Raw genomic sequence first — 6,213 nt, 5'->3', positions numbered from 1 at the left:
ACCTTGGGACTTTCAATGGACTTGAATGAATGGCCTGCCATGTGGTTTGGTAACATTGGGACTGTGCCATTTTATTTGTTGACCTTGGGCTTGTTAGCCTGTTGTTAGCAGCCAGTGGCTGTGTGAATGAAGAGATGCCTCTAGCTTCAATGGACCAGGAGCAAGAGGCAGAGCTGAAGCCCAAGGTCGAGGGGCTTTCATACAACCCATGAGCCTGGCACTTTCAACTTGGACTTAAAGCCTCCAAATTGTAAGAATAAGCTCCTGTTTGTTAAGGCCATTCCATTTGTGGTATAGTCTTATCAGAGCTGCACTATGTAACCACAACAGGCTACTAGAAGATAACAGAGAAAGAACACTGTAACTTTGGATCTCTAAGCTTCTTGGAGGATTCTAGGCTAGTATGGAGAACCAGGGTGGGGCCCAGAGAAGACAGGGTACTTAGGACTATGAATATTTCCTTCATTTTCTTGCTCTAACTGCAACCTGGCTCTCCTGCAGCCCTCTGGAATGTAGTTATTTCCCCTACACTCTTAGATACTAGTGGGCCTTAAGGTGGGATAAGTGCCATCTTTAAATCATATGTCATCAGAATACACCACAAACTATTCCTCCTTGTTGTAATTTATTGCCCCCTCCCCCCAGGTTACTTCTACTCATTCCTGGTGATTCTTGGAGATTTCAATACCTTGGTCTTTTTAAGTTCCTTGACCTCCTCCAATTATTTTGTCTTCTATCATACCTGAGTCATTCACTCTCATGGTCGTATCTTTGACCTTGTCATCACCAATAACTGCAATTTAACTATAATTTCATTTTCAGGCAACCTTTCTTGGCCACCTATTTGAAAACATGTAACATTAATTATATGTAGTAATTTGGAGGTAATTGTAACTTCTTATATCTTTGTGAAATACATTGAAGAATGCAACTCAGCATACTTCTTCCTATTTTGAAAGTTTTGCTTTATTATTGTTTTAGGTGAAAGTCTACACAGCAAATTAGTTTCCAATTCAACAATTTATACACAATTGTTTTGTGACATTGGTGGCTATCCCTGCAATGTGTCAGCACTCTCTCCATTTCCACCCTGCCTTCTCAGTTTCCATCCCTCCAGTTTCCCTGTCCCTCCTTGCCTTCTCATCTTTGCCTTAGTTGGAGCACATTTCTGGTAGGTATTATGGCTTAGATTTTCCAGATTTAGAATACAAAAAGAGTTCTACATATGTATGCATTGGAGATTGCCCTTACAAACCACATTTTTATGTATGTGTGTGTGTGTGTGTGTGTGTGTGTGTGTGAAGGAGTTTAGAAACTATTAATACACTTGTTTAAAAGCCTTTAGACTTATTTTCATCTCCTAAGCCTCAATTAGGAGCTCTGGTAGCATAGTGCCTAAGGCACTTGACTGCTAACCAGAAGGCTGGCGGTTCAAACCCACCAACCACTCCTCAGAAGGAAGGTTGGGCAATCTACGTCCATAGTGATACTGCCTCGGCAACCCAAGGAGGGGTCGCTATGAGTCGGGGTCCACTCGACTCGACGGCACACAACAACAACAAGCCTCAATTATCCCATCTTCAATTCCTTCCTTTCCATGGGCTCCTCTCACTATTCAAACAAGATAAAACCGCCTAATTCTTAAGCAAGCCACAAAAATAAAAGCCCTTCCCTTGACTACAAAATGTATGCAATATTTTATAATCTTTTCCACTCCCCCAAGTGCCCTTTTTAGCTTAGCTAATGGTATCATATTCCACCCAATCTCCCAAACTAGAAAACTCCTTATCTCTTCCCTTTTCTAACTGGTCTTCAAGGTCAGAAATGTATTAACAATTGTGAATAAGCTTTTCTTTCCACTCCTACAGGGACTGCTTTAGTTCTGGGTCTAATCTTTTGCCTCAACTACAATAAATGGTTTGTCTGCAGTCTCTTTCTATTCCAGATGACGAATGAAATTCACTGAACACTTTTGAGTACCTACTATGGGCTAAGGAGCTCTGGTGATGTAGTGGGTAAGACATTCGACAGCTAACCCCAAGGTTGGTGGTTCAAACCTACCAGCTGCTCCGTGGGAGGAAGATGCAATTTACTTCCGTAAAGATGTAAAGCCTTGGAAAACCAAGACTATGAGTCAGAATTGCCTCAGTGACAGTGTTTTTGTTTTGCCTTGTTTTTTTGTTTTTATTTTAACTATGTGCTTGGCACTGTGAATACAAATTCAAATATAACAGTCCTTACATTCAGAAAACTTGACCACTCACACTATAGGAAGAACTATCTTCCTTTAAAAAGTCTGCCATCAGTCCTGTTAAAAATTTATGGCTCTTTGTTGCCTATGGAATTAAGTTCTATAAATGTCTTAACCACAAGACCAAACCCACTGCCATCCACTGATTCTGACTTACAGAATCTAGCCCCATTGGGTTTCAGAAGCTGTAATTCTTTATAGAAGTACATCACCCCATCTTCCTCCCACAGAGCAGCTGGTAGGTTTGAACCACCAACCTTACTGGTTAGCATCCAAATGCCTTACCCACTATGCCACCAGAGCTCCTTGTAAATGTCTTATACGGGCATATAGGCCCTACAGCATCTGGCCTGAACCCAGCCTTATTTCCTGCCACTCTCCCTGTTAGTCTCTGCTAAACACCAATCACATTCTATGGGATCATGCAGATCCCATAGAATCTGTTTTACATGTTACATCCTCTCCTGGAATACCTTCTTCTGATTCTCAGAATTGGCCTGTGGAAATGTTACTAAGATTTTGAAACTCAGCTCAAATATCAGTCCCTCTTTGATGCTTTCCCAGACTCCCCTACTTCTTCGTATTGCTGTTTCCACAGTACTTTGTTTATAGCGTTAACGTAGTGCACATCACAGTGCATTATAATTTATCTACTTACTCATTTATCTTTACCAGACTCAGTTCCTGGAGGTGTCAGGCACATTAAAAAAAAAAAAAAAAAAATAGTGTTTTCTTGGCTATAATCTTTAAGGCAGGTTCCTAGGTGGTGCAAACAATTCGTGCTTGCCTGCTATCCTAAAAAGTGGTGGTTGAAAACCCACCCAGTGGTACTGCGGAAGAAAAACCCTTCTATTAAGATTACAGCCAAGAAAATCCTATGTAGCAGTTCTACTTTATAACAAATGGGACTGGACAGCAACTAACAACCATATTTATGGTAAGAGATCTCCAGGCCTTTCTTACATGGAGCTGCTGGGTGGGTTCAAACTATCAACCTTTAGAGTAGCAGCCAAGGACAAACCATTTGTGTCACCCAGGGACGTACCACACAATATTGTTGTTATGTGCTGTCAAGTCAGACCCAACTCATACTTTGGGTTTCCGAGGCGGTATCACTACAGAAGTAGATTGCCCAACCTTCCTTCTGAGGAGTGGCTGGTGGGTTTGAACCACCAGCCTTCTGGTTAGCAATCAAGTGCCTTAGGCACTAAGCTACCAGCTCCCTACCACACAATAGTAGGCCCTAATTTACAAACACTTATTTAATGTATCTCTAGCACATTATTTTCTCTTATATTTCTCCAAATGGCATTACTTAGCACTTATTTCCTAGAACAGCAAACTTGTGAACAGCTAAAAATATCAGGGAGAAAAAAAAAACACCCTTAACTTTGAAACTAGTCCTTTTCCTCCCTTATCCCATCATATACTCAGTTATCCTGCAAGGTGGTGAACCAAATGATATGCTAACATTCCTCCAAAATCTAATGTCTGAATGTATACATCACCTCTTCTGACCACTTCCTAACTTCTTTAATTCAATGAGCATGGTGAAATGTTTACTTATGACTGAGTTACCCAACAACTGCAATACATTCTCTTCCATTAAATTAAAACTTCTTTATTACTTGTTTTGGTTCTCTATTGCTGCTAGAACAGAAATACTACAAATGAGTGGCTTTAACAAACAGGAATTTATTCTCTTACACCTTAGGAGGCTAGAAGCCCAAAATCAGAGTGTCAGCTCCAGGAGCTGGGTGAAGACCCCTCAACCTTGGGCTTCAGCTCTGCCTCTTATTGCAGGCCCACTAGAGTTAGAGCCTTCTCATAACTCATGCAGCTGCTGGCTGCTGAGGCTGATGAACCCAAGGTCAGCAAGTAGAATGGCACAATCCCAAGATCAATAAGCAACATGGCAGACCACTGAGATGAAGACTCAACCAAATGCAGATGTGCCAAAAAGTTACAGACCATTTCCAAAGCTTCTCTTTATGTAGTAGAAGCAGGCCACACCTCTTTCCACTGATTAACATCTCACAGCAGATTCCACCATGGAGGTGATTACAATCTCATCATGAGGAATAACTACATACCAGCTGCCAAGCCACTCAGACTGATGGCCCAGCCAAGTTGACACACAGCCTTAGCTACCATATTACTTGATGTCTTCTGATCCCGGAGATTCTAGTTACAAACACGTATTACTCTTTTTATATTTATTTTCTGGTATATATACCATAAGGTGATGTTTGAGGCCAAAGACTATTTTTGGTAGGTTTCAATATATTTCATTTATGTAAATTAGCTTTTTAAAGTCTCTTCCTTCCCTTATTGCTATTTAAGCTGATGCCATCCCACAATTAAAAGACCCTGGTAGCTTGCAGTCACTTCTTGGGTATAGCCAGCTATCCAAAGGGAGCAAGTACTTGGACCTGTGGGCTCTGGACTGTGATCGCAGGGGACATCAAGTTCAAGCTCAATAGGCATAACATACTACACAAAAACATTGTTCCATATCCTACTTTGGTGAGTAGCAACCAGGATTTTTTTTTTTTTTTTTAATTGTGATTTGGGTGAAAATTTACAGAGCAAATTCACTTTCCATGCAGCAGTTCATATACACTTTGTCTCATGACATTGACAATTTACCCCAATGCAACAGCTCCCCTCCCACTTCCTCCTCATAGTTACCTCTTCCCTGTGTCCATCCCTCCATGCACCCCTACCCCCTGAGCTGTCTCCCTGTGCCTTAGCAGCCCTTCTTTCTCTCTTGCTTGTTCTCTCCAAGGAGTGTATCTACCTCAAGTAAATGTTCAGCTCATATGCCTGTCTTTTGTTTGGCTGGAAGCCACAGGTGTGGGTTCAATTCCAGACCTGAAGAGCAGCTAGGGACCATAGTCTCAGTGGTTCCACCAGGCTCTATTAGACCAGCAAACTTGTCCCCCTCTTTTTTTCCCAAATGATTTTGAGTTTTGTTCCACCTTGTTCTCCCTCTCTATCCAGGATCTCCTACATAGATCCCCCTCCAAGTGGTTGACAGTGGTAGCCGGGCACCATCTAGTTCTTCTGGTCTCATAGTTACATAGGCTGAGGATCGCATGGTGTACCAATCACTAGGACTAATTCTTTCCATGAATCTTTGGTTTTCTTCATTCTTCTTTGCTCCGAGCAACCGGGATTTTAAAAGCTTGAAAGCAGCCATCTAGATGCAATGATGGGTCTCTCCTCATTCAGAGCAAAGAAAGAAGAAAACCAAAGATGCTTGGAAACAATTAGTCCAAGGGACTGGTACACCATGCGATCCTCAGACTACATAACTATGATGAGACCAGAAGAACTAGATGGTGTCTGGCTACCACTGTCAACTTGGAGGGGGATCTATGTAGGAGATCCTGAATAGAGTGGGAGAACAATGTGGAACAAAATTCAAAATCATTAAAAAAAAAAGGTGGGGGGGACCAGGTTTGCTGGTCCAATGGAGCCTGATGGAACCACTGAGACTATGACCCCTAGCTGCCCTTCAGGTCTGGAATTGAACCCACTCCTATGTCTTCCAGCCAAACAAAAAACAGGCATATGAGCTGAACATTTACATTAGGTAGATACACCCCTTGGAGAGATCAATCATGGGAAAATAGAAGGGCTGTGTATGCACAGGGAGACAGCTCAGGGGGCAGGAGTGCATGGGACGGAAGGACACAGGGAAGAGGTGGCTATGGGGAGGAGTGGGAGGAGAGCTGTTGCATTGTGGGAGATTACAGTCAATGTAATGAGATAAAGTGTATGTGAGCTGCTGTATGGAAGATGAATTTGCTCTGTAAATTTTCACCCAACTCACAATAACATTTAAAAAAAAAAAAGACACCTGGAGGCGGGGCAAGATGGCGGACTAGGCAGAAGGATTGCACAGACCCTCTTCAACAAAGAAAAGGGAAACCAATTGATACAGACACAGAAGATAA

This window comes from Orycteropus afer, unplaced genomic scaffold (genome assembly GCF_000298275.1).
Source record: "Orycteropus afer afer isolate SDZICR_OR568_19922 unplaced genomic scaffold, OryAfe1.0 scaffold00490, whole genome shotgun sequence".
In the NCBI taxonomy this organism is placed as follows: Eukaryota; Metazoa; Chordata; class Mammalia; order Tubulidentata; family Orycteropodidae; genus Orycteropus; species Orycteropus afer.
Note: the sequence above shows the minus strand (reverse complement) of the source record.